At 43.1% G+C, this 12,493-nt stretch overlaps 1 protein-coding gene across 1 annotated transcript in view; it reads right to left on the bottom strand.

Annotated features, from left to right (window-relative positions):
- The window catches only part of GLB1L2 (galactosidase beta 1 like 2), a 949,835-nt gene that overhangs the window by 622,276 nt on the left and 315,066 nt on the right, over window positions 1-12,493 (bottom strand). The gene's annotated exons all lie outside the window — the stretch shown is intronic.

The following is a 12,493-nucleotide window of genomic DNA, read 5'->3' as shown; positions in this document are numbered from 1 at the left end:
TTGGAGTTTAGTTTTTATTGGGTGATATCATAATTACCAGTAGGACTTAAACCCCTTAAAAATGGTGCATGATGAGGACATTTCGGTCATTTCAGGAAGTCTGACCTGGGGAAAAATCCAGACCTTGTGCAAACATGACTTTGTGGCGGGCTTGGAATTATCCTGCCCATTTGTAATCAGGGCCTAAGTAACATACACCATAACGTTTTCAAACATTGTTCAGCCATGGTCATTTTGGTTTCTTTTACCTATGTACCTTTTGTGTTATGCTTTGTATGTCCCTTATATTTTAGTATACTGTATGTTCCTTTCGGTTTGAAAACTTCAATAAAAACTTGTGGAATTAAACATGGCTGGCCATGGTCATGCAATGAATGACAACGTGTTTTTTACCCATAAATCTAGGTATCCTCCAAAGGAATCTTCATTATAGTTATAAGCACTTAATAGACCCACCCATGCACAGGATCCCGAGCACTTTTTCAAATGTATATTTGAGAACAGAATTTCTATTTAAAAACAGTTCTTGAAAACAAGTGATACACAAATAATACTCCTCTGACTTGATGTTAGGCAATTTTACAATTTTCCCTTAAAATTAGAAAACTAGTCATATCCTAAAATATGCTTTTTTAAATTGATTTCATAAACCTTTTTATGGGAAACAGTGAGAGAAAAGGAGAGCAATGTAGTCAGATACACTGCAACTATAACATCATGCGAAACTGACACTGTGCCTTCAAAGAAAGAGCACCCTAATTGTGTTTAATTCTGTACTGTCAGTGACAGGTTAGTTTTCTTTTTTACAGATATCACGGATTATCAACGATAAAAAAAGTAGGAACTCTCCATGTCTTCTCTGAGAAGGAAGAAGAGTTTATGAATATATTAAAGATTCCCCTGGAGAACCAGGATTACAAGTAAGTAACTTTTCCTTCTCCTCTAGGGTAGCTTCATTTTTAGTCATAACCACTGAACAGAATAGCTAGATCCATACTTACAAAGATAGACAAGAACACAAAAAAAAGCCTTGCCGACTGGGAAACCAGATGGTATCTAAATCAAGACAATAATGTCTTGTGTGTACGGATTTCCAGATAGATACTTTACATACAGAAATGCAAATATTTCTTAGTAACGCAGCGTTAGGCATCCTACCCCCTAGTGGAATGGAGTTTAGGCTTACCAGCTAATTTTTTATTAGTGTTTTGCTAATACAGCTAAATAAGAAACAATCAAATTAGATGTAAACTGTTTTGAGGTGGCCAAACCCAAATGAATGGGTCGACAGTTGACAAAAATGTGATCTTATTGTCTAATTCCATTAGTTCTATTGAAATATTCAATACTCTCAACATCCAGGGACCATTAAGAGCACTCTGGTGAAGCATAGATATACTGGAAAAAAATCTGGAAGGGAAATAGTTTGATTGTCATGGAAGTCTAACACTATCTTTTGAAGAAAACTCAAATGAGTTCTTCTGACAACTTTAATTCTCAAGAAAACTATGCATCATTCCTTAAAACCATAGCACCCAAATCTCATAATCCATGCAGCCAAAAGCGGTAGCCATATCAACAGCTGATTTCCAAGACAAGTGCTGTATGGTAGCCTTATAAACTGGTTGAAAAGGATGACACATCTATTATAGAACTTTACAGAATTTCAATGGAGGAGGGGGTCTCCTGAATGGAGGGTAAACTTTATTAACCCCCCCACCCTTTATCATTGGAACCTTGCAAAAAGGTGTTTGCATATAGCATTTCAAAAAGCAGTAACAGCTACAAGATGTACATTTAAGTTAAGAACATTACAACACAGTATTGGCAGAAATAAGAAGATATAGTACTGTTTGTACTGCATCTTGTCAGGTCAATAGTCTCTTGGATGTGCCAGATAAAGAACCTTTTTTATTAAATGGTGTAGGAAGTTTTGGTAGTTGGCTGTCTAGACTGCTTTACCGTAGCATACAATCTTGAGGACGAGTCAGATGCTCTTCTGCTCCAGGAGCTGGGTAGTCAAGGTAACAATGGAAGGTTTGAAAGTGAGAACTAGCCTCCAATTTGATTTGCACAGCAGGCTCTTGTGAAAGCGCTCTGAGAGTTGAAGATTGCTGTATCACCATTGACTCCGCGACTCAAACAGAAAAAGTATATTTTGTGCCTTGCACGTGTCAACTTGATGCTGACCAATGGTATCAAGGGTAGCGAGAAAGGGCATACAAAAACTTCCTTGACCAGTCTATCAAAAGGGCATTCCAAACAAGGCTGGCTGGTAGAACATTGAGGCTGTTGGAAGTGGGGGTCGTCATCCCTCACCAAATGCTGGAGGGGGTGTCCCTGACCCCTCGTTTCAACGTTAGGCTAAGTAAGGACACGGTCTGAGATAGCCCTGCTCACTTCCTTAATAGCTTGGCACGAGTAGCCAGGCTTATCTCCAAGGCACGAGTGTACAATATGTGCAACCACACTCACAGCAAAACAATGATGTCACCACAAATAGACTCCACACAAGTTTTTATAAAATGAGTATAATCTTTATATAAGAAGTTATACGATATGACCACACGATACAAAACCAACATATAAGAAAAGGTAGTATTCCTTCCGGTGGGTTGGTAGGTTCTAATCCCAACCACCGCTTCTAACCAACAATTAAGCTCACTTCTAACAGTTTCCAAAAGGTTAGGCAAGTCGTATTACTAGAATCACACGTTGCAAAAGAAAAGAAATACTGCAATGCTTAACAATATTCTCTTGTACCGTGCAACAGAGAAACAATGCCATACGTAGCGCCACAGTCATGTACTTTGGAATAAAAGGAATAATGCAATGCGTATCACTACCAGCATGCCCTGTACCAGGAAGAAACAAAGCAATGCGTCATGCTACAATCATGTACTGTGCGATGAAGAAATAATGCAATGGGCCACGTTACAATCATGTACTCTGCAAGGAAAAAATATTGCAGTGAGTAGCGCACCAAGCATGTAGTTCGTCAGGCACAAATGAGGTCAGGCATCATACAACAGTTCGGTAGTTCGTTAGCAGCAATAATGCAAAGTATAATACGACAGTTTAGGAGCTCCGCTAACAGTGCCCCCAATATTGATCAATGAGACAAAAAAGTACCGCTTCTCACTCCGGCCCCAGTACTGCCCCTCCTTGGGCCAGCACGGGCCTAGATTCGAGCTGCAGCAACAGGCTTGTGCAGCTGACAGAAGCGAGAGGCCGAGAGACTGTCCCTCCGGGCCGCACCCCACCCCATATGGTGATCCACGTTACCTGGGGGGGCGCAACCCCACTCTCCTCTCCTCCTTCAGCGACTTGGGCCTTGATCCAGAACTCCTTCAATGGGTACCGCAAGCTCGGGCTGGAGGCTCAGCTCCTCCCGGCTGCTAGTGCGGGCCGCTGCTGTTTCACTCCGAGGGCCCAATGGCCTGGCTCTCCTTCTGGCGGTCTCAGTGGACACTGAGACCAGCCCTCAGCACTGTGGAGACTTATTTCGAATTCGGTGCACACATTACCCAGGCACTCCTCACAAGCGCCTCTGGTTGCGCCTCGACACGCACTCAGCGCATCCGAGACGCGCCTCTTCTCTGGTGCTCACGATGACCCAGCGCTCTTCACCAATGCCTCTGCTTGCACCTCGACACGCACCCTGCGCGTCCGAGTCTCATCTCTTCTCCCGATGCACTCAATGACCAGGTGCTCTTCACAAACGCCCTAGCTGTTCGACGACACGCACTCTGCCCGGCCGAAACTCACTTCTTTGTTCGGTGCACACAACGACCAGGCGCTCCTCACCAACGCCCTAACTGCACCACGACACGCACTCTGCTTGTCCGAGACTCACCTCGTCTCCACGGCCACACAACGACCAGGCGCTCCTCACCAACGTCATGGCCTGCACCACGACACGCACCCTAGGCGTCCGAGACTCAGCTTACTCCTGCGGGCCCATGATCACAAGGCACAACTTCTGAGGGTCTCAAGCTGCAAAAGCACGCAAACACCGCGTTGCTTGGGACTTCCCCGGAAACTTTTATGTTCCTGTGTTTACAAACAGGGAGTCTGCTCACCTTGGGCCTTGGGGTAACAAGACACAGCACAAAGCACAGTCTTCTTCAAGCAGGGGGACCCAGCGCCTCCAAGCACAGTCCCAACAGCCTCTCCTCTGGTTAGAACAGCAAACTACAGACGAGCCCCACATCACGAAGCAAGGATTGGTCATTCCACAGCAGTCTCTTCAGTTGCACCTTCTTTAGCAGAGGTTCCTCTTGACCACAGAATGGGTCCAAGCCTTTTCAGTCTCAATCCATTTCTGTTTAATTACAACGATCAGGGGCTTCAGCTCTCATAGTTATACCCCTTAATGTCTTTGAAGTTTGTTTGTGCTCTGGGGTCCCTGACCCCTCCCTAAATCAGTTTTGGGTGTCTCCCTTCCAGTGTCACCTTTCTCCCTTTGATACTGGGGTCTGAATCCTTAATCACTCAGCAGGAGATGGGTCAATTGGTTTATAGCACCAGCCCAGGCCATTTCACCTCCCAGGCTTCTCCTACCCCTACTCTCCAGATGCAGGGCAGCCTGTTGCCATCTCAACCCCTTCCTGGGTCAAGACCTCTCCCAGCTCCTCTCACCTATCAGATCCAGACAGTCAATCCACATTTCAGCAGAGAAACACAGATATGCTTAAAGCACAAAACTCAGCCGCTTTCTAAAAGAGTGGTTTCTGAACACACAGTGACAAAGCCACCTTCACAGAAAGATGTGTTATGACACTGAGTTCATACATACTAAACTCCAGATCTCCACTATAAACTTACAGGAAACTAGGCTAACAAACACAACAACCAGCCTCCCCCATTCCGTCCTATGGGCAGGATGGCCTTTCAGCAGTGAAAAATGAAATGGAGTGTTTTTCACTGTCAGGACATAACACACACCTTAGTATATGTCCTGCCTTTTACCTACACTGCACTCGGCCCAGGGATTACCCGGGACCTACTACAGGGGTACCTAATGTGTATGCAAAAGGGAAAGTAAGGCCTGACAAGTGGTTGCACTTATCAGGATAACATGCTAACTTAGCAAACAGCGAGCAGGCCCTACACTGCAGGCCTGAGTTCCCTTCTCCGCGCGTCTTTGCATTACTAGCCCTGGCACACCCAGTGCACATCACTAGGGACTTTACTAGTAAGGCAAACATACCAATCATGGCCAACCAATTACCATTACACTTTACATAGGGAACACTTGTACTGATCAGCAGTGGAAAAATACCCAAAGCATCTAAATTGGCAACTCTATGTCAGGAAAACAGTCTTGGGGGAAAGCAAACAGTTTAGGGAACTTTAGTCCTACACAGGCATAGGTTGAGAGTTTAGTTTTCCAATTCACAAAAAGATCTATTTAAGGAAATCCCCTTAAAAACATATGTTGAGAAGAACGGAGTTGTTTAAAATTAATTGGTGATTTTCTTTTTCTTTTTTTAAAGCTGCTTTGAGAAGCTACTTTTGTATTTTTAACATCTGGGAGATGTACTGCAGTTATTTTTGAGATACCTAGCAATCAGCCACCTACATATTGACTGTGCTTCCACAGACAGAACCCTAGATTGAGTACCTCCCGGTTTGTTCAAATAATGCATTGTTGTAGTAACGTTCATTTCTACTAGAAGAGAGTTCATATGGAGAGCAGTGAGGAATAATTTGAGCGACAAAGGAACTCCCTTTATCAATAGGTGGTTGATGTGAAGAGTGCTCACCTTCTCTGACCATGTTTGTTGCGTCTGAAGGTGGCCTATTTGAGCCCCCAAACTTTAAAAGAGGCGTATGTCTTTCAAGTCTGAGTTGGAATGCCCAGGTAGAAAGGAGGAGGAGTCACCTGATTAGACCATCTTGTCTTGAGTACTACCTCCTGAAAGTCCTCCCTGTCCTTTTGAGAAAGCTTATCTGAGGAATGCTGTAAAGAGTCCCACCATGATCTGTCAGATCTGCCAGGTAGGCAGGAGCACTGGCAGCTTTCATTGCTTTAGCAACGGTACCACAGATCTTCCTACCCACAGCACTCGCTGCTTGCTTTCCTTGCGAGAAGAAACTGTTGCAGCTGGAGTGGTCGCATGATACTGTCTCCCAGGTGAAAACACTACAGAATCTGGTGAAGGGTCTGAACGAAAGAAAACAGTCTCCTACGTTTTCTGTAACTTTACAGATTTAACTGAGGCTGATGTCAAAAACAACTCAATTGTTGTTTCTAATACTACTGGAACTATGGTGACAGATGCATAGACGTGGAATGCTGATGTAGAGTTTTAAATATGACAGATGTAGTAGATTGTTGCCGCCAGGATTGAAATATTAGGTATGAGATTTTTAATAGGAACAACCTGGAGTTCGTGAAAGTCTTCTGAAATGCTTAGAATGCCAAGAGTGGTATACCTACAAAAGCATCTCTTTGGGTTTCAAGATCTCCTTACCCCAGGGATCTTGTTTCCAGGAGCCGAAAAAGTACTGACTTAACTGTCATTGACAGGACTTGATGCTGATGGTTTACTCTTTCTAAAAGCCATAGTGCCAATTGTCTGCCATGATATGCCTGGACTATACATGGCTAATTACCCTGCTTTCTATCTCTCTCTTTTCTTTCAAATATATTATGAAATACATTTATTAAAACTGCCTCAAAAAGTGCCATTTTATGATATTAAGTACTTGGTATTGTTTAAAGAAAAATTACAAAAACTGGCTAAATTATCCTGGAGGCAGTCAATCAAATATATTAAATTTCGTTTAAAATCGTGGCTTTCTTGAGAAACCCTACTGAAAATACACGTATTTGAAAAAGTGCTCCGGGATCACACATGTGGACAGAGCTGTACAGTGCCTATAACTAATAATGAAGAGTCTCCTGGTGGAAAACAATGGCTTGTGGGTGGGTCGCAAACATTTATGTAAATCAGCAGCGGTCGTTACAGGTAGGCGCGGTGGGGATATCAGGGACTGGGGATATCAACAGATGAAAGAATAGAGCAAATTAATTAAATAAATAAATCCTATTCTGTCCCCTGTCGACATCCCCCCATCCCACCTCGCCCCACCAAGCTTACCTACAACGGTCGCTGCTCATGTAATCCAGATGAACGCTGAAATGGAGGGCCTAGCGTCAAAACTCCTTCAATTGGAGGCCGGTATTTGAAATCACCAGATACGGCGATTCTTTGGGACTCCCTGCATACCGGTTCTGTTCTTTGTCAAACCCTGAAGGAGGAGACATGGTTGGCCTGGATGGTGACGCAACTCCAACCAGGGAAATCACTGGGACCGTATGGCCCCCTGGCAGAGTTTTACAGGGCCACTTGGGCACTCACAGGGCCCTAATTGTTGTGAGTCTTTCAGGAGGCCTTTGGAGGCAAACTGCTCCTTCTGAATTTCAGAACTGTTGACATCGTTATCATGAAGCCACATCAGCTGCCGGACCTTTGTGACTCGTCTTGGCCGATCTCCCTTCTTAGCATTGAGGTCAAGGTGTGCGCCAGGGCCCTAGTTAACCGCTTGATCAAAGTTATAGCTACCTCGGTCCACCCAGACCAATCTAGCTTCATGCTGGGAAGGGCTATGAGGCACAATATCCGATAGGTGAACAACGCAATGGCAGTGTCAAATCACTACCATATGGAGAGTGAGCTGTTGAATGCAGATTTCCGCAAGGCCTTCGACTCGGTCGGGTGGTTGTTCTTTTCTCTCTCCTGGCTAAAATGAATTTTGGATCACGGTACATCAGCTATGTGAAGCTAATTTATATGGAGCGGTTTGCTCAAGTTAGGATGGGAAGAGCTACTTCCGCGCTATTCCGGGTTGAGCAGGGGAAACATCAGGGGTGCCCCCTTTCCCTGCTTTTCATCTTATTGTTGAGCTATTAGCGGAATGGGCCAGGGTGGATGCACAGATGAGGGGGTTTAAGTGGGGGGCTTGGGGAAGAGGAGAAGATTGTGCTGTACGCTGACAATATGTTTCTATTCCTAATGGACCTCCAGAAATCAGGATTGTGAGCACTACAGGTGCTGGAGATATTTGAAGACTTTTCAGGGCTCCGGGTCTATATAGTAGGAGATGGAATGCTGGAGCTGTCATGGGTGACAAAACACAAGATTCTCCGGCAGGGGTTTCGCTACTTGGGCCATTCATGGGCCCTGGACATACAGCCTCAACTGGACAGGCTAGAATCAGACATGAAGTTTGAGCCTCGCTTCCTCTCTCCCTTCTGGAGAGATCAGCTATCTTCAAGATGGTGGCGCTCCCCCGCTTGTTATACCAACTTTGGAATTTCCCGTACCCTGTTACCACATTCCTCATCACAAGCACCGACTCAGTCCTGCAGGGTTTCCTGTGGAATCATGATCCTCCTCGAATTGCTCTATCTAAGAGCTGCAAATCGACCTACAATGAAGGCATAGCCACACCGGACGTGTGTCGCTATTATAGGGTGGTTTAGCTGACCTTCCTGAATGACTTGTGGTTGGGGGGGAGGGGGGGGGGGGGTTCAGAGACCCGGCCTATGTATCCGAGGGGTGGGGACTGAGTGAGACGCCTCTCCTACACTTACTGTATGGAAGGACGGTTCCCTTCCGGCTCCCTCCGGCCACCGGTGTGGTCTTTACGGTCTAGAGGGAAGCGGGGACGTGACAACTTACAAGAGAGACTCCTTTTTGACCGGGCATGGTCCTGTGGCAGATGGATGGGCTACAGGGGTTCCAGCATTAGAACCTTATTGCCATCTCTCGGCTGGGTGACATTCTTAGAAGTAATTAACTTATGACCTTCGCTAACCTTCAGGAGGTGTTTGGGCTCCTTTGAACCCAATTTTACAATATTTACAACTCTGTCACGCTTTCACACCCTATATCGCACACCTTGATGATCTCCTAGAGTTCAGCCTGCTGGCAGGTAAAATACGTCTGACTGACATCCCACAAACAAGATTTCTGACATCTATCGGTCCTTAGTCGTCAATGCCGCGGATGCCTTTGGGAGGCTTGGACTCGGGATTTAGGCCCCCTTGCGAATGAAGACTGGAGGGAGGAGCTGGCCTCTCCACGCGAGGCGGCCATAGTCTCCCAAAAACACCTTATACAGCTGCTCTATTTACACAGGGTCTATTTTACGAGGGAGTGGCTGAGGAGAAGGGGGCTGAATGTGTCTGCCAGACGTTTGCACTTCCAGACCGAGTTGTGGGATTTCTAGCACACAGTCTGCAGCTGCGATGTCTTGGCTCCCTTATGGGCAGTGGTCTTTGATTGCTTGGAGGGTGTGTTTGAACTTGCTGCGGACCACACACTGTGCCTTGCTGCACATCACAGAGGGGGTAGACGGGAACAGATACTTGTGGGTCTTGCTTTGGCTGGGCCTTACAATCACCAAGCGAGTTATTGCAAAAGCATGGAAGGATGCCCATGCTCCCTCCTTGGAGTATTGAAAGGGAGGATTTGACTGCAGCCTGGGGTGTTAGCGTCCTAGCCCCATAGCTAGGGGTTGCCCTCAGAAATACTAGAAAATATGGGAAGGTTGGGCGGCCTTTAGCGGGATACGCCAGGAACAATGTCCTCATCAGAAAGGGACCCTAGAGGTCACAATCTGAACACTTACAGCATAAGTGTATTTCAGAGGGAGCGGTGGGATGGGAGGCATGGAGTAATCAGTATTTTGTCCAAGTTGAGATGTGGTGCTACTGAGGGGTGTACTGTTATTTTGGTTAGCCGTTTTGTTTAATGTTGTTGCTGATTGTATGGCAGGGCCCGCAAGCCTCATTGGACCGTATGTTAGCCAGCTTGGATGACATCAGTACCAGTCTGCTGTCTGCTTATAATGATTTGTATTGTTGTCAAAAATGAAATAAAAAGTTTCACAGAAAAAATAACAACCCAGGGGGTACTGGCCAGACCTAGTAAGGACGTTGCGTGGTCCATCTACTGGCAGCATGACAATTACTTCTTCACTGACATGACTTAAGGCAAAAGAGATACAAGAGAGGATGTGTTACCAGCAAACAGGGAAATGAATGAGTGTGGCTGTCTTGATTAATGCCCCTCATATTAATGTTTGCTGAAGATTTGTCTCCTTTTTATTTTAGATTTTTCATTACACTGTACTTTGAAGATAAAACAACACAATCATATTGTAAAATCTAACAACAATCCATCTCCAAAAAAATCTAAGAATATGAAAAACTCCAAATCATCCATCCCACTGGTTTAAGGCGAACCATTTCTTAATATATATATTCAACTGTCTCAGTATTTAATGCGTAACCTTTTCATGTTTTGCTTGCACAATAAAGTCTGGAATCCAGTTACGACCTGTTGATATTGCTTTGGACTTCCACATCTTCAAAATGTGCTTCTTAGAAATGTATTATATATATAGTAATCTGTATTGAAGAATGAGTGGATGTATAAGTGTCTGGATGTACGATTTAGTAGCGGTGTGATTGACAGTTTACTTGACTAATTTATAGTGTCTCACTAAATATAATGAATATTGACTAAACTGTGTGAATATCTGTATTACTTTCTCAGTTATTGTGTAAACTGCTGCACCATTTGGTTACTAGCTACGTGAAAGTCTATATTAGTTATTGATTAGTTAACTGATTATTTGTCTGGGAGAGTGAACGTGTGTGTGGTTCGGTGGGGGGTGTGTGACTGCCCAAAGATGTGTCAATAGTTGATTCAGTACGTTCATGACATTAAGACTACATGTTATAATAGTTGTTTGGGTGAGTGAATATGTATATGGATGTGCTGATGAGCAAATATATCTCTCAATGGTATATGTCCAACAAACTACAAAAATAAAAGGCAGTATATGTGACATTTGTTGTATATAAATAAGTATACATAAGAATCAGTGATTGCATGAGTGTCTGTATGGATAACTGTATACTTGTAATAGTGATTTTATAACACACTAAGTATGAGTTACTATCTATGTGAATAAAAGAATTGGTGTTTGTATAAGTATGTAGCTGAGTAAATATAAGTATGATCCATTGTTTGCATAAGTGAGTAGGATGACTGCATAAGTAAATAGGATGTGAGCTGGTGTGTAATGTCAATATAGGTGTATAAGTATATTTGATAGTGTTCTATTGATCATTGACAGCATGTATGAGTGAATGTATAGGTAATTGATTAGATGTGTGTGTAGATCGAGGAATCACTGAGTGGGTTTTTAGATACTTGTATTGGTGTGTCACTGGATTCAAATTTTATATTCTGTATTTTACAGTGAGTGATGAAAGATTATAGTAGTGTATGATGAGGTGCATCTGATTGACACGTGGATGATGTCATCAGTGATGTCATTTGAGATGTCATCAGTGATGTCACTGACCATGTCATGAATGATGTAATATGTGACATCATCACCAGTGGATTGCGGGCGCGAGAGTTACAGTAAGTACAACTAACTATAACGGAGGAATTTCAATGGTTTTGTATGAGTGAAATGTCCAGCTAACTATAACACCCCTAAATCCTATGGTTTTTTCAGTGAATTTCGAAGGTTTTTTAAATGATAATTCCTAACTACAACCTGCTTGAAACCTATGTTTTTTTCAGTGAATTTCAATGGTTTTTTAAAAGATAATTCCAAAGTATAACCTGCCTGAAACCCAAGGTTTTTTTCAGTGATTTTGAAACATGTATTTAATAACAATTTTTAATCTATTAATTGTTATATTTATTTCTTTGATACTGATTTACAAATTTATTTTAAATATATTTAATTTTAGATCTTTTTTAGATTACATTACACATTTTTAATAAAGACATTTTTACAAATGTATATATATATATATATATGTATATTTAAAAATATATATTTTTATAATATGTTGTGTTTTCTTTTTTTACAATATTTTTAGCAATCCCGCACCCAAAGCGCACCTCTCTCGATTGCTGCGCAGAACGTAGATGCCATTTTACAATTGTTCTGTTGGATGCGCGTAGGGTGTGCGATGGGTGCGTATTTTCATGCGCGATTGCTATGTGACCCTTACGTGACTTCATACGCAACATATGCGTATCACGCCACACCGTGCGCGTGCGTTTCCGCAAGACATCATGTACGTGTTCAACGCGGTGGGCGCACGACTTCTGCGAAATTTTTCAGTTTAAAAAAGATATATATATATATATATATATATATTTTTTTTTAATATAAATATTAAGGGGGAAAAATAATATTCTTTTAGTTTTAATGAACGTATATTACTTTTAAATGCAATTTTGAGAAGTCGTGCTAGATGCGTGCTGCGTGTACGCACCCAACGTGGATCCCATGTGACCAAAAAAGAAGAGATGTCATTAGTTTATAACACTTACTGTTCTAACTATTGAAGAACCCCACCCATTTCAATTACTCTTCTTAGACCTTCCATACGAGAAGACCTATCCTGAAAAGAACGTCACTTTTTGTTCATTGGAAACCTGAA

The sequence above is a fragment of the Lissotriton helveticus genome, chromosome 3_1, assembly GCF_964261635.1.
Source record: "Lissotriton helveticus chromosome 3_1, aLisHel1.1, whole genome shotgun sequence".
NCBI lineage: Eukaryota > Metazoa > Chordata > Amphibia > Caudata > Salamandridae > Lissotriton > Lissotriton helveticus.
This window is presented reverse-complemented; position numbering and strand designations above follow the sequence as displayed.